The 27931-nt window shown below is 48.6% G+C and overlaps 1 protein-coding gene across 4 annotated transcripts in view; it reads right to left on the reverse strand.

Annotated features, from left to right (window-relative positions):
- The window catches only part of LOC140403995 (synaptotagmin-1-like), a 194246-nt gene that overhangs the window by 72049 nt on the left and 94266 nt on the right, over positions 1–27931 (reverse strand). The window contains exon 1 of one of the 4 annotated variants that reach the window (XM_072492322.1): positions 23634–23796. The exons of 2 other annotated variants lie outside the window; for them this stretch is intronic. The gene's annotated coding sequence lies outside the window, so the exon portion shown is untranslated. Of the gene's footprint in view, positions 1–1180; positions 1318–23633; positions 23797–27931 lie in introns of those variants that run through there. One more of the 4 variants, XM_072492324.1, reaches the window with a different exon arrangement.

Raw genomic sequence — 27931 nt, forward strand, 5'->3', positions numbered from 1 at the left:
AAGCTACTGTGAAAAGCCCCTAGTCGCCACATTCCAGCACCTGTCCAGGTAAGCTGGTACGGGAATTGAACCCGCGCTGCTGGCCTTGTTCTGCATCACAAACCAGCTATCTAGCCCACTGAGCTAAACCAGCTTAAGGTGTAAGTCCGTGGTCGCTGAGGGAGTACTGTGTGAAGCCGGGTGATAAGACGGCAACCGAGCTTCTGACAGGTGGGAGGAAAGGAAAAATAAAGTTCACTCCAAAACTGATTCTACACCTACATTGTCTGTGCCAATATCCTTTTTCACTATTGCACGAATTTCATCCTTTTCGAACAAAGCCACCCCACCTCCTTTCCCTTTCTTGCCTGTCCTTCCTAAATATCGGATACCCTTGCACATTTTACAAGTCAGTACTCCTGGCACGAGCTGGAGCTCATGCTTGGTAGTGAGCACTGAGACGATCGCAGACAATGCAATTTTCCATCCATAAAATTAATGAACTAATCTTCTCCAAACCAGGAGTTGTTAGCATTTGGAAGAGTCGATTGCCTAATACAGTTAAACACTGACTCAATTTAAGCTTTCAACGGGAATTGGATCAGGTCTCGACTCAGTGAAGTGTAGAAATCGTTTCAGGAAATAATAGATCTGTTTCTAAATTAGGATCTGGAGGACAGGATAGCTGTTCTCATTCCCATAAGTTTGCATTGTTTTTTTTTTAATGTAAACGTCACAGCAGAACCAAGTTAACTTATGAATTTTTCAGGAAGGCAGCAGCGATTGCATTTCAAAAGACTTTGTTGGCTGCGAGCTTTGAATGCAGTGAAGATGTGGAAAGGTTCATATCAGCCCAAGTTTTTCCTCATTCCTTGCCTCTGTGCACTACTGTTTGGATTCTATGATTCTATGACCAGTCTTGCCTCTCAGGTCGATATTGAAGTTCTCTTGGCGCTATGACGAAGGAAGACAGGGAAGTTCTCCCTGGCATCCTGGCAATCTTCATCAATCACCATCATTAACAATAGATAACCTGACTGTAAAGCGTTTTGGGATGTGTATCCATTTGGGCCCTGAGAAGTGGCCTAAACAACTTTCTCGGCCATTCCCCTGAGTCTCTAATCTTGTATACTAGCCAATGCATAGTGCAACCCTGTGAAAATGTCAGAGCTGCCGTTGCTATGTTTTAAAAACATCCTACCTCTTCCAATAAAGGTGAAAGCTATAACGCCAATCTGTTTAACTCCGGCTCGTGTCTGGCATACGGTGGCAGGCATTTGGAGTGAACTTTGTTTTTCCTTTCCTTTACTTGCCGCCTGTCAGAAGCTTGGTTGCCGTCTTATCACCCAGCTTCACACAGTGCTCCCTCAGCGACCACGGACATCCCGCTCAGAGGGTTTCCTTGGCAACAGTTCTATCTCCGAAGCTCTGCCGTACACCTTTAACTGGGGGAAAAAGGGCTGAGAACGAAGAAGTCAAACAGAAATGAAAAGGTCGCCATGGTATTATCCCTGGAAGTAACCTTTCCATTCATATTTATATTTCGTGCTGAAATCCTTCATGAAACACAGTCAGCTGCTGTGCAGGTTCCATGGTAACTGCTGCATTTGCTGATCACCCAGCTCCATGGTAACTGTTAAAGTTGCTGATTAATTTGCATCAAGGTACAGCTAGGATAGGGGCAAGGTTAGATGCACCACCTGCCGGGTTATTTACTGTGCTGTGGAAATGCCAGCGTTGGACTGGGGTAGGCACAGTAAGAACATGAACAAAGAACAAAGAAAGAACAAAGAAAAGTACAGCACAAGAACAGGACCTTCGGCCCGCCAAGCCTGTACCGACCATGCTGCCCGTCTAAACTAAAATCGTCTACAGTTCCGGGGTCCGTAACATAAGAACATAAGAACTAGGAGCAGGAGTAGGCCATCTGGCCCCTCGAGCCTGCTCCGCCATTCAATGAGATCATGGCTGATCTTTTGTGGACTCAGCTCCACTTTCCGGCCCGAACACCATAACCCTTAATCCCTTTATTCTTCAAAAAACTATCTATCTTTATCTTAGAAACATTTAATGAAGGAGCCTCAACTGCTTCACTGGGCAAGGAATTCCATTGATTCACAACACTTTGGGTGAAGAAGTTCCTCCTAAACTCAGCCCTAAATCTACTTCCCCTTATTTTGAGACTATTCCCCCTAGTTCTGCTTTCACCCACCAGTGGAAACAACCTGCCCGCATCTATCCTATCTATTCCCTTCATAATTTTATATGTTGCTGTAAGATCCCTCCTCATCCTTCTAAATTCCAACGGGTCCAGTCCCAGTCTACGCAACCTCTCCTCATAATCCAACCCCTTCAGCTCTGAGATTAACCTAGTGAATCTCCTCTGCACACCCTTCAGCGCCAGTACGTCCTTTCTCAGGTAAGGAGACCAAAACTGAACACAATACTCCAGGTGGGGCCTCACTAACACCTTATACAATTGCAGCATAACCTCCCTAGTCTTAAACTCCATCCCTCTAGCAATGAAGGACAAAATTCCATTTGCCTTCTTAATTACCTGTAAACCAACGTTTTGCGACTCATGCACTAGCACATCCAGGTCTCTCTGCACAGCAGCATGTTTTAATATTTTATCATTTAAATAATAATCCCTTTTGCTGTTGTTCCTACCAAAATGGAAAACCTCACATTTGTCAACATTGTATTCCACCTGCCAGACCCAAGCCCATTCACTTAACCTATCCAAATCCCTCTGCAGACTTCCAGTATCCTCTGCACTTTTTGATTTACCACTCATCTTAGTGTCGTCTGCAAACGTGGACACATTGCCCTTGGTCCCCAACTCCAAATCATCTATGTAAATTGTGAACAATTGTGGGCCCAACACTGATCCCTGAGGGACACCACTAGCTACTGATTGCCAACCAGAGAAACACCCATTAATCCCCACTCTTTGCTTTCTATTAATTAACCAATCCTCTATCATGCTACTACTTTCCCCTTAATGCCATGCATCTTTATCTTATGCAGCAACCTTTTGTGTGGCACCTTGTCAAAGGCTTTCTGGAAATCCGTATATACCATATCCATTGGCTCACTGTTATCTACCGCACTGGTAATGTCCTCAAAAAATTCCACTAAATTAGTTAGGCACGACCTGCCCTTTATGAACCCATGCTGCATTTGCCCAATAAGACAATTTCCATCCAGATGCCTCGCTATTTCTTCCTTGATGATAGATTCCAGCATCTTCCCTACTACCGAAGTTAAGCTCACTGGCCTATAATTACCCACTTTCTGCCTACCTCCTTTTTTAAACAGTGGTGTCACGTTTGCTAATTTCCAATCTGCCGGGATGACCCCAGAATTTTGGTAAATTATCACTAGTGCATTTGCAATTTCCCTAGCCATCTCTTTTAGCACTCTGGGATGCATTCCATCAGGGCCAGGAAACTTGACTACCTCTAACCTCTATTGAAAATGAAAATCGCTTATTGTCACAAGTAGGCTTCAATGAAGATACTGTGAAAAGCTCCTAGTCACCACATTCCGGCGCCTGTTCGGGGAGGCTGGTATGGGAATTGAACCGTGCTGCTGGCCTGCCTTGGTCTGCTTCAGAAGCCAGCGATTTAGCCCAGTGTGCTAAACCAGCCCCATTCCCATCCTATTCATGTATTTGTCAAGATGCCCCTTAAATGTCACTATCGTCCCTGCTTCCACCACCTCCTCCGGTAGCGAGTTCCAGGCACCCACTACCCTCTGTGTAAAAAAACTTGCCTCGTACATCTCCTCTAAACTTTGCCCCTCGCACCTTAAACCTATGCCCTTAGTAATTGACCCCTCTGCCCTGGGAAAAAGTCTCTTACTATCCACCCTGTCTATGCCCCTCATAATTTTGTAGACCTCCATCAGGTCGCCCCGCAACCTCCTTCGTTCCAGTGAGAACAAACCAAGTTTATTCAACCTCTCCTCATAGCTAATGCCCTCCATACCAGGCAACATCCTGGTAAATCTCTTTTGCACCCTCTCTAAAGCCTCCACATTTGAACACTATACTCCAAGTGTGGCCTAACTAAGGTTCTATACAGCTGCAACATGACTTGGCAATTCTTATACTTAATTCCTCGGCCAATGAAGGCAAGCATGCCGTATGCCTTCTTGACTACCTTCTCCACCTGTATTGCCCCTTTCAGAAGTCTTACAACACCAGGTTAAAGTGCAACAGGTTTAGTTGGAAACACTAGCTTTCGGAGCGTAGTTTCTTCATCAGGTGAAAGAGCTAACGCTCCGAAAGCTCATGTTTCCAAATAAACCTGTTGGACTTTAACAGGGTATTTACTGATACCGGCCTATGGAGAGTGGGGGCGGGCGGAGAGAGAGAGAGGAGAGAAGGAAGCTAACCTGCTCATCCTCATCTGGATTACCAGCCAGAGGTCCCAGTTTGAGACTGCCCAATTATGAACAACAGATTGGAACCCTGGCTGAGCATTCCGCCAACAATTGAATATCACACGAACGCTTGCCGTCTGGGCAAAAGTCTCTTACTATCCACCCTGTCATAGCCACTGAGTGAGAACACTGCAGGGCGGTCCGTAAACAAGTGTGAGTCACGGCCTTCGAGACAGACCCATAAATATCCGTGCCATGGGATCTGCTGTGTTTACCGATCACTTGGTGTACGCCAACTGCACCGTCAGGATTGAGTGCGACTCCATTTAGAACAAAGACACTGACTGAGTCCCCAGAGGGGTTGGGGTAAGGTCATGATTTTCAGAAGGAGTCTCCTAATAGAGGTGATGGAAAAGAGCTGAAAGCTCCTGAGGCAACGGGATAGCAGTAATTGGACAATAATATCATTATACAATGGAAACAAACGGTAGCGATCAGTGCTGGCTGTTCTAATTGGATAGTCGCAACCTCAGAAGTCGGAGGAGATACTGCTGACAGTTCACGAAACCACAATAACAAAACTGCGCCTGGCTGTGGTCACGTTACTTAAGAAAATATGCTGAGGAAGTGAAATGGATTCAGAGTTGAAAAACAATGATCAGTGAGTGAGGAGAGAGATTCAAGGAGTAAATCTATTTTTACCCAAGAAAGAACTAGGGGTGAAATTTTCCACCTTTTTTTCAAAGTGTTGGTTCAGGGGAGAAAAGCGGCGGGCAGCCCACTAGTTGGACTGTTGCCCTTCCCCGCCATATTTTACAACATTTTGAAAAGAAAGGTGCGGGAGGTGGGTCCCACACTGGGAGTGAGCCCGCCCTGCCCCCAGCGTCGGCCTTCCCGAGTTCGGGGCGCCGTTTTAAAAGATCTCGCCGACTCTCGTCGGATTTTGTGCCCACGGCATCATTTTGCACCCACTGAGTATCAATGCTCGCGGCGCTGTGTAATTACCACAGTACAGTGGCTTATACAAGATTTGGTCACTAAATATTAATCGTAATGAACTGATTTATGCTTTTTAAATTCTATTTTAAGCTGCACCCTGATGTTAGTCTCCATCCAGCAGCTTAAAAATTAAAGGGGAATAAATTGAGATCATCATAGAATTTACAGTGCAGAAGGAGGCCATTCGGCCCATCGAGTCTGCACCGGCTCTTGGAAAGAGCACCCGACCCAAGGTCAACACCTCCACCCTATCCCTATAACCCAGTAACCCTACCCAACACTAAGGGCAATTTTGGACACTAAGGGCAATTTATCATGGCCAATCCACCTAACCTGCACATCTTTGGACTGTGGGAGGAAACCGGAGCACCCGGAGGAAACCCACGCACACACGGAGAGGATGTGCAGACTCCGCACAGACAGTGACTCAAGCCGGAATCGAACCTGGGACTCTGGAGCTGTGAAGCAATTGTGCTATCCACAATCCACAATGCTACCGTGCTGCCCAAATCTTTTCCTCCATGGGCCAGGAGATAAGGTTGGATAATGATATGCAAACATTTCTCGCCCTTATCCTCATTTCTTTGAGGGGAAGGCATGCTGTAAAGCCCCCAGGCTCCCAGCAGAAATAGTGGCATTGCCCCGTGATTCACTTGAACCACCTGCACGAGAGACGTAAAGCGGCAAAGTTAAAGACACTGGACATGCATTATCCGGTACAAAGATGTGTTGAGGGAAAGAAAATACAGGCTCCATGTTCTTTAATAAGCCCTGAATATATTTGTACTGTCAGTCATGAATTATACAGGAGATGACTCACTTCGATGTCAGAGTCTGTGAGTGCCATGGAAAACCTGCAGCCTTTCAGGGAAAAGGAAACATCAGTGGAGAAAACGGCTTGTACCCCTCCCCAAACCAATTTCCTCTTCAAAGGCAACAAGAATGAACAACTCTTCAAATAGACCAATTTAACGTCAAACCCTATTTACCCGGAAGCTACTTCCCCAACATTGAGTGTTGGAAGACACAAAGGCAGAAAGATACGCTCTCGGCTCTCTCCGAAAAGATACCTTCAAAGAATTTTCCACCAGTGCGGGTCTCCAGCGTGTATCACAGGCAGGCGCCAATTTCAGGCAACTGCAGTTTAGGAAGAATGATAAGGGCCTTGGGTGAGATTTAACAAAAAGGACCAAGAGACGCGGGGCTTCAGTTTTGTGGAGACAAAAGAAGCTGGAGCTGGGCGGCACGGTGGCGCAGTGGTTAGCACTGCTGCCTCACGGCGCCGAGGTCCCAGGTTCGATCCCGGCTCCGGGTCACTGTTTGAGTTTGTACATTCCCCCCGTTTCTGCGTGGGTCTCACCCCCACAACCCAAGGATGTGCAGGGTAGGTGGATTGGCCACGCTAAATTGCCCCTTAATTGGGGAAAAAAATAAGAAATGGGTACTCTAAATTTAGAAGCTGCACTTGTCATGCTCAGCGATTAGAGAGGGTTAAGGGGGGGGGGGATTCAGTAACGGTGTCAAAATCATAAAGTGTTTTGAGAGAACACAACTGGAGAGGTTATTTCCGGTGGCGAGAGGGTTGGTAATCAGACGATACAAATTTATGGTAATTGGCACAAGTACCAGAGGAGAGATGAGGAGAATTTTGTTTCATGAATTGAGCTGTTGTGATCTGGAAGTTTTCGCCTGAAAGGAATGTGGAAGAAGATTCAGTCATAACTTTCAAAGAGAATTGATTATATAGTTGAAAAGGAATAACCTAGATGTCTATGGGGGAAGGAACGGCAGGGGTCCAGTAGATAACTCCTTCAAAGATCAGGCACAGGGCCTGCACAATAATACAATGGTTAGCACTGCTGCCTCACGGTGCCGGGGACCCCCAGGTACGATTCCGGCTTCGGGTGACTGTCTGTGTGGAGTTTGCGTTTCTCCCCGTGTCTGCGTGGGTTTCCTCCGGGTGCTCCGGCCGTGATAAAATTGCCGCCTAGCGTCCAGGGTTGTACAGGTTAGGCTACGGAGGAATGGGCCTGGGTAGGGTGCTCTTTCAGAGGGTCGGTGCAGACTGGCTGGGCCGAATGGCCTCCTTCTGCACTGTAGGCATTCTATGGTTCCAGGGATGATGGACCAAATTGATTCCTTCTGCGATGTACAATTCTGCGATGATCAAACGGTATAAAATAATAATTATGATCACTTCACAGACTGTGCATAAGTGTGAAGCTCATCAGCATAAGGTTTTCAAGCCAGAAATTCCTAATTGAGCCAAGCGCAAATGCTGTAATATCCACCTGTAGATATTAAGTGATTAACAGCAGTTCCAATTCTCCCCTACAGCGGCTCCTCCAGACAATGCCAACTTTATCTAACCCCTTGTATGAATCAACTGTTTCCTTCATGTGCAATCTCCCTTGCAAATGTTACGTTATATAGAGATTGCCATCGCATAGCCAGCTTTTTCCCAACACTGTTACTCATGTAATGGCATGGTGGCACAGTGGTTAGCACTGCTGCCTAGGGCAGCATGGAGGCGCAGTGGTTAGCACTGCTGCCTCACGGCGCCGAGGTCCCAGGTTCGATCCCGGCTCTGGGTCACTGTCCTGTGTGGAGCTTGCACATTCTCCCCGTGACTGCGTGGGTTTCGCCCCCGCAACCCAATGATGTGCGGGGTAGGTGGATTGGCCACGCTAAATTGCCCCGAAATTGGAAAAAAATGAATTGGGTACTCTAAATTTATTTTTTTTAAAGTACTGCTGCCTCACAGCTCCAGGGACCCGGGTTTGATTCTGGCCTCGGGTGACTGTGTGGAGCTTGCACTTTCTCCCCATGTCTCCGTGGGTTTCCTCCGGGTGCTACGGTTTCCTCCCACAGTCCAAATATGCGCAGGTCAGGTGGATTGGCCATGATAAATTGGCCCTAGGTGGGGTTACGGGGATAGTGTGGGGTTTCGGTCTAGGTAGTGACTTGTGTAGGGCATGCGGACCACCACAGCTAGCTGAGCGTGACCAGTGATCGATACTGGCGATATTGGCCTGGGAGAGGAAGCTCATTTTGTTATGCCTATCCTACCAGTGGATTTGTAGGGTTTTGCAGAGGTAGCATTGCTGATATCTCTCCAGGGAGTTGAGGTGTCTCTGTACATTGTCCATGTTTCTGATGCATACAGGAGAGAGGGGACCACGGCTGCCTGTAGACCATGAGCTTGGTGCTGGATGAAGTCTCGGTCTTCGAGTACACTGTTCGTCGGGCATCCAAATACTTACCTGGCGCATTGGAGTAGATGTTGGATTTCATCGTTAATGTCTGCTCGCACCGAGCGGAGGCTCCTGAGGTATGGGGAATGATCCACATTGTCCAGGGGCCACCGTGGATCTTTGATGGCCAGGGGGCAGTTTTGTGTGGCAGGATCGAGCTGGTAGAGAACCTTTGTTTTCTGGATGTTTAGCCCGAGGCACAATCTTTCATATGCCTCGGGCCTTGCCTTATATGGGGCGGCATGGTAGCACAGTGGTTAGCACTGTGGCTTCACAGCTCCAGGGTCCCAGGTTTGATTCCCGGCATGGGTCACTGTCTGTACGGAGTCTACACGTTCTCCTCGTGTCTGCGTGGGTTTTCTCTGGGCGCCCCGGTTTCCTCTCACAGTCCAAAGATGTGCAGGTTAGGCAGGTTGGCCATGATAAATTGCCCTTAGTGTCCAAAAGGGTTCGGAGGGGTTACAGGGATAGGGTGGAAGTGTGGGCTCAAGTAGGGTGCTCTTTCCAAGGGACGGTGCAGACTCAATGGGCCAATAGCCTCCTTCTGCACTGTAAATTCTATATCTATATAAGAAAGCTTCGATGATGGTTTGTAGGCCTCTGAGTGTGCGCACACACAGGCATCACCTGTGTACTGCAGCTCGGTGACAGCGGTTAGGGTGATCTTGGTTCTGGCCTGGAGGTGTCGGAGGTTGAATTGTTTCCCGCTTGTCCGATAGATTAGCTCCACTCCAGCGGGAGCTTCAGAGTGACGGGGTGGAGTGCTGCTGTGAGGAAGATGGACAAGAGCGATGGTGCGATGACGCAGCTCTGTTTGACCCCAGTTTGCGCACACATTGGGTCTGTGGTGGTTCCGTTGGTGAGGATCACGGTTTGCATGTCATAGTGGAGCAGGCGGAGAATGGTGATGAATTTCTACGGGCAGCTGGGATTCGAGTTGCATGTTCTACAGCCCCAGGAACCACTGGGAGGCTGCCTTGGTTAACCTGGTGGTCTGACCTGGAAAAAATGCCCACAGGGGATAAAAGTGACCCGTAATTAGAACAAAGAACAAAGAAAATTACAGCACAGGAACAGACCCTTCGGCCCTCCCAGCCTGCGCCGATCCAGATCCTTTATCTAAACCTGTCCTCTATTTTCCAAGGATCTACTTCCCTCTGTTCCCCGGCCGTTCATATATCTGTCTAGATGCATCTTAAATGATGCTATCGTGCCCGCCTCTACCACCTCCGCTGGCAAAGCGTTCCAGGCACCCACCACCCTCTGCATAAAATACTTTCCACACACATCTCCCTTAAACTTTCCCCGTCTCACCTTGAAATCGTGACCCCTTGTAATTGACACCCCCACTCTTGGAAAAAGCTTGTTGCCATCCACCCTGTCCATACCTCTCATAATTTTGTAGACCTCAATCAGGCCCCCCCTCAACCTCCGTCTTTCCAACGAAAACAATCCTAATCTACTCAACCTTTCTTCATAGCTAGCACCCTCCATACCAGGCAACATCCTGGTGAACCTCCTCTGCACCCTCTCTAAAGCATCCACATCTTTCTGGTAATGTGGCGACCAGAACTGCACGCAGTATTCCAAATGTGGCCTAACCAAAGTCCTATACAACTGTAACATGACCTGCCGACTCTTGTACTCAATACCCCCTCCGATGAAGGCAAGCTCACTGTATGCCTTCTTGACCACTCTATCGACCTGCGTTGCCACCTTCCGGATACAATGGACCTGAACTCCCAGATCTCTCTGTACATCAATATTCCCCATGACTCTTCCATTTACCGTATAGTCCGCTCTTGAATTAGATCTTCCAAAATGCATCACCTCGCATTTGCCTGGATTGAATTCCATCTGCCATTTCTCTGTCCAACTCTCCAATCTATCTATATTTTGCTGTATTCTCTGACAGTCCTTCTCGCTATCTGCAACTCCACGAATCTTAGTATCATCTGCAAACTTGCTAATCAGACCACCTATACCTTCGTCCAGATCATTTATGCATATCACAAACAACAGTGGTCTGAGCACGGATCCCTGTGGAACACCACTAGTCACCTTTCTCCATTTTGAGACACTCCCTTCCACCACTACTCTCTGTCTCCTGTTGCCCAGCCAGTTCTTTATCCATCTAGCTAGTACACCCTGAACACCATACGACTTCACTTTTTCCATCAACATGCCATGGGAAACTTTATCAAACGCCTTACTGAAGTCCATATATATGACATCTACAGCCCCTCCCTCATCAATTAACTTTGTCACTTCCTTAAAGAATTCTATTAGGTTTGTAAGACATGACCTTCCCTGCACAAAACCATGCTGCCTATCACTGATAAGTCTATTTTCTTCCAAATGTGAATAGATCCCATCCCTCAGTGTCTTCTCCAACAGTTTGCCTACCACTGACGTCAAGCTCACAGGTCTATAATTCCCTGGATTATCCCTGCTACCCTTCTTAAACAAAGGGACAACATTCGCAATTCTCCAGTCCTCCGGGACCTCACCCGTGCTCAAGGATGCTGCAAAGATATCTGTTAAGGCCCCAGCTATTTCGTCCCTCGCTTCCCTCAGAAACCTGGGATAGATCCCATCCGGACCTGGGGACTTGTCCACCTTAATGCCTTTTAGAATACCCAAAACTTCCCCCATCCTTATGCCGACTTGACCTAGAGTATTTAAACATCCATCCCTAGCCTCATCATCCGTCATGTCCCTCTCTTTGGTGAACACCGATGCAAAGTACTCATTAAGAATCTCATCCATTTCCTCTGACTCCACGCATAAATTCCCTCTTTTGTCCTTGAGTGGGCCAATCCTTTCTCTAGTTACCCTCTTGCTCCTTATATACGAAAGAAAGGCTTTGGGATTTTCCTTAACCCTGTTAGTCAAAGATATTTCATGACCCCTTTTAGCCCTCTTTATTGCGCGTTTGAGATTTGTCCTACTTTCCCGATATTCCTCCAAAGCTTCATCAGTTTTAAGTCGCCTAGATCTTATGTATGCTTCCTTTTTCATCTTAGCTAGTCTCACAATTCCACCCGTCATCCATGGTTCCCTAATCTTGCCATTTCTATCCCTCATTTTCACAGGGACATGTCTGTCCTGCACTCTAATCAACCTTTCCTTAAAAGACTCCCACATTTCAAATATGGATTTACCCTTAAACAGCTGCTCCCAATCCACATTCCCTAGCTCCTGCCGAATTTTGTTATACTTGGCCTTTCCCCAATTTAGCACTCTTCCTTTAGGACCACTCTCGTCTTTGTCCATGAGTATTCTAAAACTTACGGAATTGTGATCGCTATTCCCAAAGTAATCACCGACTGAAACTTCAACCACCTGGTTAGGCCATTAAGTGGCTCAATTGACTACCCAGTGGTTCGCTGTGCTGCTAAAGTTTCCACCAGAGGCAGTCTGCCATGGTAACAGGAAGATGTCAGGCTCCCATCACCTACCCCATCCATACATGAAAGCCTTCTCAACCTTGCCTCTCGCCTGAGGTGCGGTGACCCTCAGGTTAAATCACCAACAGTCAGCTCTCCCCCTCAAAGGGGAAAGCAGCCTGTGGCCTTCTGGGACTGTGGCGACTTTACTGTTACATTTTACCATATTGCTAGCCTTGCTGCCCCCTGGCTTATCCCCAACAGGCCAGAAAGATTCACCCTGCAGCATTGCATTTTGTGTGGGCACACCGTACAATTAAAAAATAAAAAGAACTGCGGTAAATTTAACGATGTGACTCCTCGAGTGTGCTTCTTTTATGTGAACCCCTGTAATATTTGCTTCTCGGTAACTGATTAAGCAGTACACATGGCAGATGTTCGATTGATTAAAAGTCTGCTTTCCCCTGACAATTCGCTTCTCATTGATTTGGAGCAAATCCTTGGACTCCAGGACTTGGTCCTGACCGTTTAATGATGCGGACATCAATTTACATTGCTCTTTAATTCAACAGGACAGTTTGCAATGACACAGAAGGGATTGCGACACTTCACACAAGTAGGTGATGTCCATCTGTCACACTGATTTGATTCTGGCTGTCTTCTTCAATCAGTCCGTGACAGTCATTCACGATAACAGATGGGATAAGCAATTATTAACTTGTTTGTTACACACACAGAAAAAAGCTAGATGTTGATCAAAATCACTGGCAGCAACTCTGTCACCAGCGGGATAAATGTTCTTGGGACAGTTCAATAGTCTACTTGAATGATATTAAACACAGTTTGGTCCCACTAACCTGGGACTGGCACGTTCCAAGGACAGTGTGAACCTGGGGCTGGTTTAGCACACTGGGCTAAATCGCTGGCTTTTACAATGCAACAACAAAGACCTGAGCAAGGCCACATCAGGGCTTGAAGAGATGGAGCACGTCGATCCGTGCGAACTAATCAGGGTGGGCCACCACGGGCGGTGAATCTAACTGAATTTTTTGAGGTGGTCATTAACCTGTTGATCAGGACCATGTTGATGAATGTTGCTCTGATAGACTTACAGGAATATTCTGATCAGGTTCTGCACATCGGGTAATTAGCAAAAATGAAACAGCACATAATTGGAAGTAATATTTTGGCATGGATTTGATAATAAGTTGGAAGAAATCAGTTGGCGGCAGGTTGGCGCAGTGGTTAGCACTGCTGCCTCACAGCGCCAGGGACCCGGGTTAGATTCTAGCCTTGGGTGACTGCCTGTGTGGAGCTTTCACGTTCTCCCCATGTCTGCGCGGGTTTCCTCCGGGTGCTCTGGATTCTGCCCACAGTCCAAAGGTGTGCAGTTTAGGTGAATTGGCCATGTTAAATTGCCCCTTAGTGTCCAAAGATATGCAGATTAGGTGGATTGGTTGTCATCAATGTGGGGATAGGGCAGGGGAGTTGGGGAGTGGGCCTAGGTAAGGTGCTCTTTGGAGGGTCGGTGCAGACTCAATGGGACAAATGGCTCCCTTCTGCACTGTAGGAATTCTATGGAAAACAAGTAGGGGTAAAGGGATTTGAGGATGTTAAACAATACAGATTCACCAATATGAAAGCAGGATTTAGAGTTCAATTATGCGGAATGTACCCCATATTCTCTTGAGTGTAAATGTTTGAAGGGTGAATTAACTGTGGTCTTTAAAACAATAAAGGGATTCAATATGGTCGATGCAGAGGGCGGGATTCCGCCGGGGGTGGGGGTGGGGGTGGGGGTGGTGGGGGGAGTGGCTTGTCATCGGCAGGACTGGAAGGTCCCGGGCGGCAGGCGCGAGTTGGAAGAACGCACGGCAACAGACTGGGATTTTACGAGGCAGTCTGCCATGATGGTGTTACGGTTGGCGGTAGGCCGGTTGGCCTAGCGGCCTTTGTGTTTTAGGTACAACCTTGATCCGGGGTGTGATTAAAGACAGGGCTCCAATAAAATTAGCATATCTGTCTGGGGGCTTAAGGGTATTTATGATTGTGCTGCTCAGAGACTGGTGGCATAGTTTTCCGAATGATATTTTGTACAAGTCAGTAGCTCCCTCAGACAACTCTGCAGCATGATCCATTTAGCCCCAAGAGCTACATCTAACTCCTTCTTGAAAACATAAATGTTTTGGCCTCAACTGCTTTCCGTGGTAATGAATTCCACAGGCTCACCACTGTGTGGGTGAAGAAATTTCTCCTCATCTCAGTCCTAAATTATTTGTCCCGTATCCTTAGACTGAGACCCCTGCCTCTGGACTCCCCTGACATTGGGAACATCCTTCCTGCATCTACCCTGTCTAGTCCTGTTAGAATTTTATAGGTTTCAATGGGATTCCCCCATCATTCTTTTAAACTCCAGTGAATATAATCCTAACCAACTCAATATCGCCTCATAAATCAATCCTGCCCTTCCAGAAATCAGTCTACTGCACTTCCACTGCACTCCCCCAACAGCAAGAACATCCTTCCTCAGGTAAGGAGACCAAAATGTTTGTGAGCCTAAATAGGGGCTGGTTTAGCACACTGGGCTAAACAGCTGGCTTGTAAAGCAGAACAAGGCCAGCAGCACGGGCTCAATTCCCTGACCAGCCTCCCCGAACAGGCGCCGGAATGTGGCGACTAGGGGTTTTTCACAGTAACTTCATTTGAAGCCTACTTGTGACAATAAGAGATATTCATTTTCATCCATGTCTCTGTCATTCCGACTATGTCATACTCATTTACATCTATTTGCGTGATCAATTCATCCACTTTATTGCGAATGCTCCACTCATTAAGGCACAAAGTCTTAAGGTTTGTCTTCTTAACATTCCTTGTCCCATTCCTGTTATTTTTCATTGTGACCCTGTTTGATTCTAGCCCTTGGTTTCTCTGCCTATCACTTTTCTTATTCCCCTTTCTGTCTTTTGTTCTTGTTTTGTCTCCTTTGTCTCCTAGCATAGATTCCCATCCTCCTGCCATTTTAGTTAAAAACCTCCCCAACTACTCTAGCCAAGATTCCCCCTCAGACATCAGTCCCAGTCCTGCCTCGGAGTAACCCATCCTACCTCCCGCAGAACCGGTCCCAATGTCGCAGGAATCTGAAACCCTCCCCTTTACACCATCTCTTCAGCCACATATTCATCCGACATATCCTGCCATACATGGTCTGACTCGCATGTGGCACTAGAGCTAATCCTGCGATCACTACCTTTGACGTCGTACTTTTCAATTTACTTCCTAACTCCCCAAATTCTGCTTTTACGACCTCATCCCTTTTTATTTAACCGATGTCGTTTGTACCGATATGTACCACGGGCTACGCAGCAGTGAACCATGGAGGAATTTGAAAGCAAGGGGTCAGAGAAGTGGGACCGGATTCTGCGCAAATCGGCGGGGCGGGAAAAAACAGCGCAAACCCTGGCGGACACCACTCCGGTGTCGAGCCGCCCCAAAGGTGGGAATCCTCTGCACCTTCGGGGGCTAGGACGGTGGCAGGGTGGTTTGCGCCGCGCCGGCCGGCAGGGAAGGGGCTTGGCGCCATGCCAACCAGCGCCGAAGGGCCTCCGCCGGCCGGCACGAGTTGGCGCACGCACGGGAGTGCCAGCGTCTGCTGGCATTATCCCCGCGCATGCACAGGGGGGTCGTCTCCGCGTCGGCCATCGCGGAATGGTACAAGGCTGACGCGGAGGAATAGAGTGCCCCCACGGCACCGGCCCACCCGCGGATCGGTGGGCCCCATCACCGGCCAGGCCACCGTGGGGGCACCTCCTGCGGCCAGATTGCCCTGCGCCCCCCCCCCCCCCCGAGGACCCTGGAGGCCGCCCGCGCGTGCCAGCCCCGCCGGTAGGGACCAACCTTGATTTACGCCGGCGGGACCCTCGTTAAACGGGCGGGACTTCGGCCCATCGCGGCCCAGAGAATTCGGGCGGCCCCGGGGCCCATTGCGTTGCACCGGTCCTCGCCATTCTCCGAGGCGGGCGGCGCGATTCACGCGGGGCGATTTCTGGGGGGCCGGAGAATTCGGAGGATGGCGGGGGCGGGGGCTGATGATCCTCTGAGACTGTGGCGGAATTTACATTTACTAGGGCCCCCCTAGTTTCTCTCTCCCCCACAAGTGGGAAAATATTCTCTCCACCGGCATTGATCATGTCCCCGACACAGAGGAGGCAGCGAATACAAGTCTGAAATGGAAAGCAGAAAATGTTGGAGGTGCACAGTGGGTAAATCAGCTGGTGCGGTTACAACTCTTTTCTGAGATCTCTTAATGGACCATTAAGCCCATTAGTCTGTCTCTCTCTCTCAGTGACAACAGAAGTCTTAACCGCCACCTACTGTTTTTCAGACAACTGGCTTAAAAAGCAGAAACGCAGAGAATTTCCTTTTACGTTGTGGGGTGAATTCTCCACCGACGGCATTCATCGGATGTTCCCGATGTCGGGGGAGTCCAGAACCAGGGGTCTCAGTCCAAGTATACGTGATAAATAATTTAGAACTGAGATGAGGAGAAATTTTGTCACCCATAGAGTGGTGAGCCTGTGGAATTCGCCGGCAGCTCACCCATAGCCACGGGTTTCCCGGCGGCGTGGGGCGGACTCAATGGGAAATCCCATTGGCAGTGGCAGGACCAGGAGATCCGAGCCGCCGCCCAATGGTGGCCCACCTCCCGCCACTGAGGAACCCGCCACCCAGAGGTCAGAGAATCTCGCCGCCAAGTTTCGAAAATTGAATTGGATAAACGCGCGGCTAACAGGAAAGAGCTGTGAGGAGTGGGGTTAATTATGCAGATACAGAATATTACAGCACAGAAGAGGCCCTTCGGCCCATCGAGTCTGCACCAGTATATGAAAAACACCTGACCTGCTGATCTAATCCCATTTGCCAGCACTTGGCCCATAACCTTGAATGTTATGATGTGGCAAATATTCATCCAGGTACCTTTTTAAAGGATGTGAGGCTCCTCCACCCTCCCAGGCAGTGCATTCCAGACCGTCACCACCCTCTGGGTAAAAAAGCTTTTCCTCAAATCCCCCCGAAACCTCCTGACCCTCACCTGGAACGTCTGTCGCCTCGTAACTCGCCCTTCAACTAAGGGGAACAGCTGCTCCCTATCCACTCCCTATCCAGGAAGGCAGAGGCACTCTTCAAAGGAACGACAGCTGGTGAGCAGGACACAGACAGGCAGCTCAGATGTAACATAGTATAAGCGCTGGAGAGAGAAACAAACTCACACAATAAAGATTCACACTGTAAGATTCGCCCCTCCAGCGAAAACAACCCAAGCCTATCCAACCTCTCTTCATAACTTACATGTTCCATCCCAGGCAACATCCTGGTGAATCGCCTCTGCACCCCCTCCAGTGCAATCACATCCCTCCCATGATGTGGCGACAAGATAGTTCTTTTAGAGATCCTGCATGACGGACCAAATGGTCTCCTTCTGTGCTGTATAATTCCACATGTTCTCTTGGGGAACATCCATCCTCTCAGTTCCATAACAAGGACGTTTGTCAGTCTCACTGTTCCTGTGAGGAGGATCCGAGCCCTAAATATCCACCCACCTTTCTCTCGCACAATGTGCTGATTGTCCTCCCATGCACTTCAGAAGGTTCTGGGTTCACCAGGAGTAAGAGATTAATCTTGTAATGATCTGCATATCTGTGTATATGTAGATGCAATACAACTAAGCAATCACTAGAGGGAGCATGAGAGATGTATAAATATAGACAGACAGGAAGTCAGAGACACTCTTCAAAGGAACGGCAGCTGGTGAGCAGGACACAGACAGGCAGCTCAGATGTAACATAGTATAAGCGCTGGAGAACGGACTCACACAATAAAGCATATACTTAAAATGTATGACTGCGAGCTTTATTCAGACACAAGGAATAATACATGGTACCAGGAGACGTCAGAACGCTTACTAGAAGATTACACAAGATGCAGATAAAAAAAGATCGAAATTACAAGAAATCTCGTACCGGACATTTGACGTGGGGAGACTTCGCTGAGACTACGAGCTTTATTCAGACCCAAGGAATAATACATATCTCCAGGCCAAGCCATCTTGGGCAGAAAAAAACCACTTTTGTTCCTTTGGACATATGTGTCTTCATTCTAAAACTATTGAAGGTGGAGATTGGTGGGAGGTCGAAGATGAAACCTTCTGGAAATCTGGAACTCTCCCTCATAAAGCAGTAAATAATGGGGCCAATTGAAACTCTCAAGACTAAAAATGGCAGATTTCAGCTGGGTAAGGGATGTGGAGGATAGGGAGGAAAATTGTGTTAAAATGAACATCAGCTATGTTCTGACAGATCGTGGAGCAGCCTCAAGGGGGTTAATGGCCTCTTCCCATTCCTTTGCAACCTGTAATAAGAGGGAAGCGTAGAGGGAGCTTCGAAATTCTGGGCTTCTAAAAAAATCCAGAGAGTTGATAATGAACGACAAGAGCTCTCGATTGGGGCCAGTGAATGGTGACAAGCTGAGAGAGTGTGAAGCAGTGAGGCACACCTGCATGTCGTATGGAGTCAAAGCAGAACGGATAGTCAAGACAGGAACATTAGGAGGCTAATTACCGTTAATTAACAAGCCTCGCTCAGAAAAAAAAGAGTTGCCAGAGAATTGCTACCTGACAGAAATTGTTATAGCATGACTCATCTGTCTTTTATTAGTGTCGAATATTGGGAGTAGCATTGTCTTTTAAGTTGGCAAAAGGCACAATGAGGCAGGCCAACTATGATAGTTTTAAACAAAGTTGTTCAGTCGCTTTATTGTCATTTCTGCGTACAAATGTGTGTGAGCCTAAATATCAGAATTGATCAGACAGACTGTGCCATCAAAATCCCGCAATCTGAGACCATCTTAGCTCAACTTGGTAGAATATGGTAGCACGGTGGTTAGCAATGTTGCTACACAGCTCCAGGATCCCAGGTTCGATTCCCAGCTTGGGTCACTGTCTGTGCGGAGTCTGCACATTCTCCCTGTGTCTATGTGGGTTTCCTCCGGGTGCTCCAGTTTCCTCCCACAAGTCCCGAAAGACGTGCTGTTAGGTAATTTGGACATTCTGAATTCTCCCTCAGTGAACCCAAACAGGCGCCGGAGTGTGGCGACTAGAGGATTTTCACAGTAACTTCATTGCAGTGTTCATGTAAGCCTACTTGTGACAATAAAGATTATTATTATTTAAAAAAAAATTTAGAGTACCCAATTATTTTTCTTCCAATTAAGGGGCAGTTTAGCATTGAATTGGATATCCTAAATTAAAGAATTGGGCATTTTAAAATCATACTGCAGTCAAACCTCAGGAAGGCTGATGGAATCCAGACGACCAAAGTCAAATACATACCCAACAGGCAAGCTGCCAGAACATGTCTGGGCCTGTGCCATCAACCACCCATCAAAGATCATCGCACTCTACTGAGACCCAGCAGGAGATCACCGTACCCCATTGAAATGCACAGGTCTATTGACTGTAGCCCAGATCGAGCCAGACCTTCCGTCACCCAGAGTACCTACTGTTACCTTATATGGCAACAGGTCATGTGCAGCCCACACCACCAGAGATGGGACACCTGGGGTGGGCGCAGGTGGCCTGTCGAACGGGCATCAACCGGACCATTGGCTGCTGGGACCCCCTTCCCGAGACCTCATAGGCCGGAAGCCAGGGAAATTCCTGGAAAGGCGGGGAGAGAGGGGGATAAAGGTAGGCATCTCAGAGACCCCAGCAGCAAAGACTCGGTGTGTGAGGTGACCTTGACCAGACCAGAAGGAAGGAAGAAACAGCCAGCGAGAACCACCTTTGCAAAGAGGAACCAGAGGGACTCGGGCATCGGATCTACAGCTTACCAAACCACCTTTATGGGTAGTATAGTCGAATATTGGGTGTTTCTTGTATATGTAGTGGGTAATTTACTAGTTAACTATATTTAATAAAGTGTGTTGCATTATATCTGTGTCCGTACTTTGTTCTCATAAATAAAGACACCTGGGTAAACTTTAATTAAGGAGCTGGTTGAAGTATCTGAATTGGAGAGATACAACACAAATCTCTCCTTAGCTCCATAACCTCCTGCTGCTGTGCAACCTCCGTGCTCCTGCAATTCTGGCTTCTCACAGGTCACAAATCGCTCCACCATTGGCATCCTTGCCTTCAGTCGCCTGGGTCCCGAGCTCTGGAATTCCCTTCCTAAGCCTCCCACCTCTCTCTCTTCCACTAAGGCGCCCCTTAAAACATCCCTCCCTCTTGTCCCTGTATCTCCTACATGGCTCAGTGTCATATTTTATTCAATAACAATCCTGTGGCAGTCTTTTGGTTTTGGTGAGTTTAACACTAAAGGCTTCACATAAATATGAATTATTGCTGTTCCAGATCTACGTTTCTATACATTTACATTTACTGTCATAATTACCCATCTCTTTTTAAGGAATTACCTATTTTTTTAATACAATTTTTCGTTCTAACGTTCTTGTTCATTGGTTCTCCGCTGTACCACTTCCAAGTGTCTCCAAGCGAAAGTGAGGGGAGGATTGAGATTGCGTGAAAGAAAATTAGAAAGACTTGTGAGTGTCAATGTGCAAATGAGGATATGTGAGAGACAGCAGGCGGTCAGACGGTCAGTCAAGAGGATTGTGAGTGGGAATAAGAATGTGCGAGCAACATTATCGAGGAGATGTGGACGGGATTTAACTAAGTGGGAACAAAGTCCCATTCTGAGCGTGTTTGGCCGCGTATTCCCAACGCTGGCAGCGCCGTGAAAGTCAACGCTTTAACACGGCCTTTATGTTAGATTGGAGGTCTCTCTGGAGAACGGGCGGCCGAGGTGGCACATAGCCCTTGGCAGTGTACACATAGTTTTGTACACTGAGGATTCCTGCTCACCGGAACACCTTAGTGTACCGAGAGATCGGGGCATCATTTTTAAATGACATCTCGATCTCTGGAGCACCCAAAGCGACCCCGATCCCTCCCAAGCCCCAACTCAATATGGAAGGCCCCCCCCCCCCAACACCCGCGCAAGGCACCCCTGGCCGGATCGCCACCGTGCAACAAATGCCAGCTTGGGAGTGCCAACCTGGCAGTGCCCCTGCTGGCTAGCAGTGCCACCTGGGTACCTTGGCTGTGCCAAGTGGCAGTGCCAGGGTACCAGTCTGGCAGTGCCAGGGTGTGCCCGGGTGGCACCAGCAGTGCCAGAATACCACCCTACCCAAAGGGCATGCACCTAGGGGGCCTCTGGTCCCCTGGGAGACCCCCACATGTGCCGCTCCGTCTGGTCCCCGTTTGTGGTGACCAGTGCTGAACGGCACTCGCCCGAGGTCCCCGAGGCGAAGGGGAGAGACCCCAACTCCTTGGACACCTCAGGAAACTGCACATGAGAGTGAGACTAGCAGTCTCGCTTTAACGTGCAGATCTGCTAAAAATCCCACAATGGGAGGGATTTACATCGCAACGTCTTGTGAGATCGCATTAGATATCGCGAGCCGGGAGCGTGGCTTTCCAATGTGTATCAGCCACGCTGCACGTGGTGAGCTGCTTTTCGGGTATAGCGTGCTGGTAGATTCGCGGCCGGTATGTGAGTTCATGGAATTCGATACGAGTAAACTAGTGTGAAGGGGAGCATGAGAGAATTTACCGCGACGACTGAATGTGTGTGGATGCCCGATATTCACCAGATTGTCCGCCCGACATATACATTTCTGGATTTTCTGTTTGTAGCTGTCTCTGTGCGACCAATCGACATGAAGCAAGATTCAAGGGATTCAAACGAGTAATAATGTGAGAGGAAGGCACAGAGTGGAGAAGTGGTGACCCAACACTCCCCTGTCCAAGGCGAGGGATCAAGCCAGTGGCTCCTGATGAGATTACACTGGGGTCAGTGGAAACACTGGAGCTAAGGTCCTCTCACTGCCAACACCAAACCCACTTTAAAGCTAACGGACGTGATTTAACCAGAAAGAATCTATGTCCGGTTTCGAGCGTGTTTAGCAGGGTGTGTCTCTGTGCTATTTAGGGCATTTTGCTTTTTTTTTTGTCTTGGGGGGGTTCCTCCCCACGAAGGCCGCACTTAGAGTCATTTCCTACTGGCAAGCTCCAGGGGCTGCCCTGATTTCCCTCCCCCCCTTCAGTCTCCCCCTGTTTTTGACCCCCTCCTCCTCTTCCCAACATTGGGGAGGTCCCTCGGAACACCCCCTCTCCACCTGGTAAGGCCCACCCCCCCACTGGGCCTGATCCCTGGCAGCACCAACCTGGCACCCTGGCATTGCCACTGGCGCCCTGGCAGTGCCCCTGCCAGCCTGGCAATGCTACTTAGGCACCATGGCACTGCCAAGGCACCCGAGTGCAAGAGGGAGTGTCAGGGTGTCACCCTGCCCTGTCCCCGCCCACCCATGGGGGGGTCTCTCGAATGGCCTGGGAGACCCCCAGATACAATCACGACTGGTTCATATTTGTGGAAACCAATACTAAATGGCATCCTAGCGAGATCTCCCAGGTGTTAGATCTCGGGCGCCGGGGGAATCCCACAAATGCATATTTAAATAAGCAGAATGACTCATTCAAATATTCCGATCTGGGTCACGCCCAGTGAGGGCGAGATCCAGATCGCGACATCTTGCTACGCGTTTCGAGCGTCGCAAATCTTGGCAGAGGCCTCTCGCGAGATTCAACGGCCTCGTCCGGCCACCAAGTAGGGCGCAAAGAGGCCGTTAACTCGCAGTCAAGGCATTCACCATGTTCATGTTTTACCTGGAGACGGGGGGCGGGGGGTCCTTAGTGAATCTGAGAGGTTTACTGGCTTACAAGCCCTCACATTGCCATCTTTCTTCAGTTCTGATGAAAGGTCATCGACCTGACATGTTAACTGTTTCTCTCCACAGATGCTGCCTCACCTGTTGAGCTTTTCCAGCATTATTTCAGATTTTCAGCATCGGCAGAATTCTGCTTTAGTTACCATCAGTTTTACACTGGGGTTGTCTGGCGGCTGTGGGAAAGACCTTCTTCAACCATCGGCAACGTAAATACCCAGTGTCAAAATAGAAATGGGGCATAATTGGCAAGTGAAGACAGAATAGTGAGAAACCAGACTGAGCTGTTGTTTATTCAGGGGAGGTGACAGGCCCAACCGATAATGATGTAGGTTTAATCCACTCGCAAGGAATTAGAACACTACCCTTGCAGTTACTAATAGAATTATCCTAACCAGTTCTCTAATCCTTCAGAAGCGCTGAGCCAGATGCAGCACATCGCCTGAAAACTGTGCAAAGGACTCAATCGCGTAGAAAAGCTGCAAGTGGGCCACTGTCCGTGTGGAGTTTGCACATTCTCCCCGTGTCTGCGCAGGCCCCACCCCCACAACCCAAAGATGTGCAGGGTAGGTGGATTGCTACACGCTACATTGCCCCTTAATTGGAAAAAAAGAATTGGGTACTCCATATTTATTTAAAAGAAAGAAAAGCTGCAAGTCAGTTTCTAAACAATTCAGAAGTGTGAGAGCTGACATCAGGCAGATCTTCCGGTGTTCCTGTAACATTCATTGCGGTAACCAAAATCTCAGGCACCGAGCTAATGGGTAATCACAGCGGTACTCACCAGCACTAACGCCACTCCCTAAGATCAGTCCCGGTGGCCATTTGCAGGCTGGTTAACACGCTGACTTGACTCTGCTTTGTGCCATGTGCACTGTATTTTATAATATCATACAACAAAGGAAAAACGGAACTATCAGGGAAGAGAAAGAAACCCAACAGCAGCTTCACGCTAATTGCTTATTTCATCAATTATTGCAATGATTGGTTGACGGATCAAAAACATTCTTAAAGGGGAGTTTCCTGGTTACCAGGGCAGCTTCCTGGTTACGCAGGAAGACTCCCAGCTCCAGTCTGTTCAGCATCTCAAACAGTGATAAACTGATGTGATTATAAACTGGACGTTACTTCAATATGGAGTGCAGTTGTGTTTTGGATGTGTTACAACTGTTATGCCCATCTGATCCATTTATATACAGCGGTAACTTGCATTTAGTGCAAGCATTTAATGTCAACAAATGTCCCAAGGAACGTCAGAAGTGTGTTATCAAAAGAAAATTGACATTGAGACACTTAAGGCGGTATTGTAAGAGAAAGTTTGGAGAAGGTGATAGGTTTTGAGGAGCAACTTAAAGGGGGGAAGTGGAAATGTTGGAGTTTAGGGTCAAGGCATGGATGCCAATGGCGGGGTGATGGCGCATCAGGGAAAGAGGACAGAATTGAAAAAGCACAAAGGAGGTTACCAAGACAGCCAGCAGTGAGTCCTTGGAGGAATTTGAACGCGCAGCCTTCTTTCTCAGAGGCCAGGGTGGTGCTAAGTGAGTTGCAGCTTGCAAGTTGGGGTTTGAGCTCACGGGAAGGGGAGAATTTGCAAAAAGGAAGTTTCTCTTCCACAGCTAAATCATTTGCCATATTGCTCTCCTTCTCACCCCACCCCCAACCAGCTCCTCACTGAAAGGACAAGTAATCGGTAGTAACTGAGCATTGGTTGCCATGATAACCAACGTGAACTCAAAACAAGACTTGGGCAATGTGAGATGTGATGAGCAAGTTTTGTGGGACTCACGGACATCCTGGAGGGGAGAGGAGGTGTTCTGAAATATTATCCTACTTATAATTTGTACGTTGGAATATTGCTGCACATCTGATTCACCACACCTCGAGAACATATCCGATTACAAAAGTCCTTTCACACAATAATCAATGAGGCCTGGCTGATAAAATGGGAAGGGAGCGAGGAAAAGATGAGGAAGGGATTGTGAAAAGGACAGGCGGTGATGGAGGAAAATAGACTCGGTGGAGAAGCGGTGACGTGGTGATATTGTCACTGGGCTAGTAAACCAGAGACCCAGAGTAATGCTTTGGGGACCCAGGTTCAAATCCCACTACTGCAGATGGTGAAATTTGAATTCAATAAAAATCTGAAATGAAAAGTCTAATGATAATCATGAAATCATTGTCGACTGTCATAAAAGCCCATCTGGTTCACTAATGTCCTTTAGGGAAGGAAATCTGCCGTCCTTACCCGGTCTGGCCTAGATGTGACTCCAGACCCACAGCAATGTGGTTGACTCTTAACTGCCCTCAAGGGTGATGCGCGATCAATTACACTCAAGACGAAGTGATTTCATAACTGAAGGCTTTAATCTGCTAGAACTCTTCCCCAGCAGCTTCGATAAAGTGAAGGCTGCTGGGACGGCACCGTCTCTTATACCCCGCCTTCAGGGCGGAGCTACGTAATACAGCCAACGGTAGACTCCTGGGTCTAACCAATGGTCATCAGCCTCTCAGGTACCGCAACACCTGGTACTACCACAAAGGGCAATTAGGGATGGGCAATAAATGCTGGCACAGCCTGTGGCACCCATGTTCCCTGAACGAATAAAAAAAACAGAGGGTGGTTTCAAGGAATTATTTGGAGGAGTGATGCGTGAGATCCCAAAGGATCAATTCTTAAGTCTCCTGTTTCTCCAATTTACAGCATAGCAATGAGAGATTAAAGCCGGGTTCCTTGTCCGATGACTGTTCTAGGTTACATAGCTGTGCGAAGCTGTTCTCCAGCACAGGTGGAGAATATTCACAGGCTTGTGAATAGATAAAATAAGAGAATCAGAGAAAAGTGTTTTTTTTTAATGAAATTGAGAAAAAAAGAACAAAATAGCACACATATAAACTGAGACTGCAAATTAAGCAAAGGAACTTGTTGATTTGTAGAACAAACTTTAGCCCAAGCAGTACACATGGAGATGTGTCAGACACATCACTGCTTCTGTTGATGCAAGGGCTAATCTCCAAAACTTACAAAAGCTTCACTCTTCCCCACCCAGCATCCTCACCATGTTCAAAATTGTTCATCCCGCTGTTTCATACACTAAGTCCTAAATCGCATTTGGCAATCGGGCGGCGAATCCCTTTTGACGCCGAAATCGGGGGCGGCGCCTGTTTTCCGATGCTCCGCCCCCTCCAAGACGGCATCATCGCTGAGTACACCGCATGTCGTTGGGGAAGGTCTCAGGACGTCACCTGAAGGCCCTCCCCCGATGCTCCGCCCCTGATGGGGCCAACTTCCCGACGGCGTGGATCGCTTGTGCGCAGGGTTTTCGTCAGCCTCATGTGGCGGCTGCAGACTGTGTCCCGCGCCGCCACAGTCGGGGGTGGGGGGGGAGCCGTTCCGCTGGCCAGGGGGGCTTCGGTGGGAGCTGGGGGGACTGGTGGGTGGTTATCGGGGGGCAATATCTGGCAGGCCAGGTCCGCACGCGGCCGGCGCATGTTGTACGGCTACAATCGCTGCAGGTTGTCGACATGCGCATGAGCGCCCACGGAACTGGCAATTCTCCGGCCGTTTCTGTCGGCAACGCCGTGGGTTTTACGTGGAGCGGCTGCGAGCCCCCCACCGCATCGGCGCGGGGCGCCGACGACCTTTATCATCGTAAGACTGGACACATGCTCCGGTCATCGCCTCAAAGTTGGAGAATCCAGCCCGAACTCATCCTTTCCCAGTACTCCAAAACCCCTTTTCTTCCTCGGTTTTCCCTGCCTCCTACAAGTTACCAGGCTTTTAAAACCCAACTTCAGCACCACCTAATGCCTCTTTCCTGCTCAATCTCATTTGAAGCTCTGGTGTTATCCAGCATCTCATGTATTTTTCAAATTCATCTCAAAATACGTCCCACCGAATGAGTTATATTTGAAGTGCTGTGGGACACTGTTACGGAATCAAGTGTGGCCATCATTTTACGCACAGCAAGATCCCAAAACTGCAATGAGGTGGAGGTTGGTTGTTTCATCGCCATGAAAGATCCTGGCATTTCACTCAAATAGATAGAGGGGCAAACTCTGAGGGCAAGGTGGCAATGGATGGGATTAGGCATTTTCTGTATTAGTGACTTAGGGAAGGGCTGTTGCCTGAAGTCTTAATGAATTGGTTATCATGAAACTCAATGGATGGGTTCCATGGAAACACAGGCTACTGACCAGGATTTTTAGGATGGCCGGATTTGCTTTCCTGCCACCTGAGGAGCTGATAGAGCAGACGTCCCCGCAGATACTGCCTACCTCGCAGCCATTTAACCCTCCAACAAGTGTTAAATTGCCGGACGCGGGACTTCTGTCCCCCACTCGGGAGGAAGTCCCACCTCAGAGAGCCGCTGGCCAATCTGATCCGGAATCTGTGCCAGAAACCCGTGTGGACAGGACTGGAACTGCAAGCAGGCCTCAGAGCCTACCGCCAAGGAGTCCAGGACTGGGTAAACTTTGAGGATTTAAGGGCAAGGGGGCGAGGTGAGGCCCAGTCAAGTGGGCAAAGGTGGGTGGGGGTGTTGGTGGAAAGGTCAGTGGGAGGGGGGGGAGGGTGCGGAGGGGCCAGTTCCTTTTGGGTGAGGGGCACCTGATGTTAAAAGAATGTGACTGATGATGGAGGCATCATCAAATCCTCCCCCCCTAGCTTTAGGCCTGAACAAGGCCACTTTTCAGGCCCCAACTCCCCAACCTCGGAACTCCTCCCGCTAGCTTCAAAATTGAGGCACAACCCTTAAATGTTCAGTAATTTCCCATTTTTAATTGAGGAAAAGGGCAGGCAGGCTGGTATAGTCCTCGCCCATGCCAGTGTAAGATTACAGAGAGGTGGGGGCAGGCGGGAACCCAGTGGGAAGGCCATCCAAGAATTGTTCTGGGACACCTCCTGACAACTAAACTGCCAGCGGAGGAATGTAAAAGTCTGCCAATGGTTAAGTCACGTAACAGGAAGGAGGGCTGGTTTAGCTCAGTGGGCTAGACAGCTGGTTTGTAATGCAGAACAAGGCCAGCAGCGCGGGTTCAATTCCCGTACCAGCTTACCCGAACAGGCGGCGGAATGTGGCGACT

This window comes from Scyliorhinus torazame, chromosome 29, assembly GCF_047496885.1.
Source record: "Scyliorhinus torazame isolate Kashiwa2021f chromosome 29, sScyTor2.1, whole genome shotgun sequence".
Classification (NCBI taxonomy): Eukaryota; Metazoa; Chordata; class Chondrichthyes; order Carcharhiniformes; family Scyliorhinidae; genus Scyliorhinus; species Scyliorhinus torazame.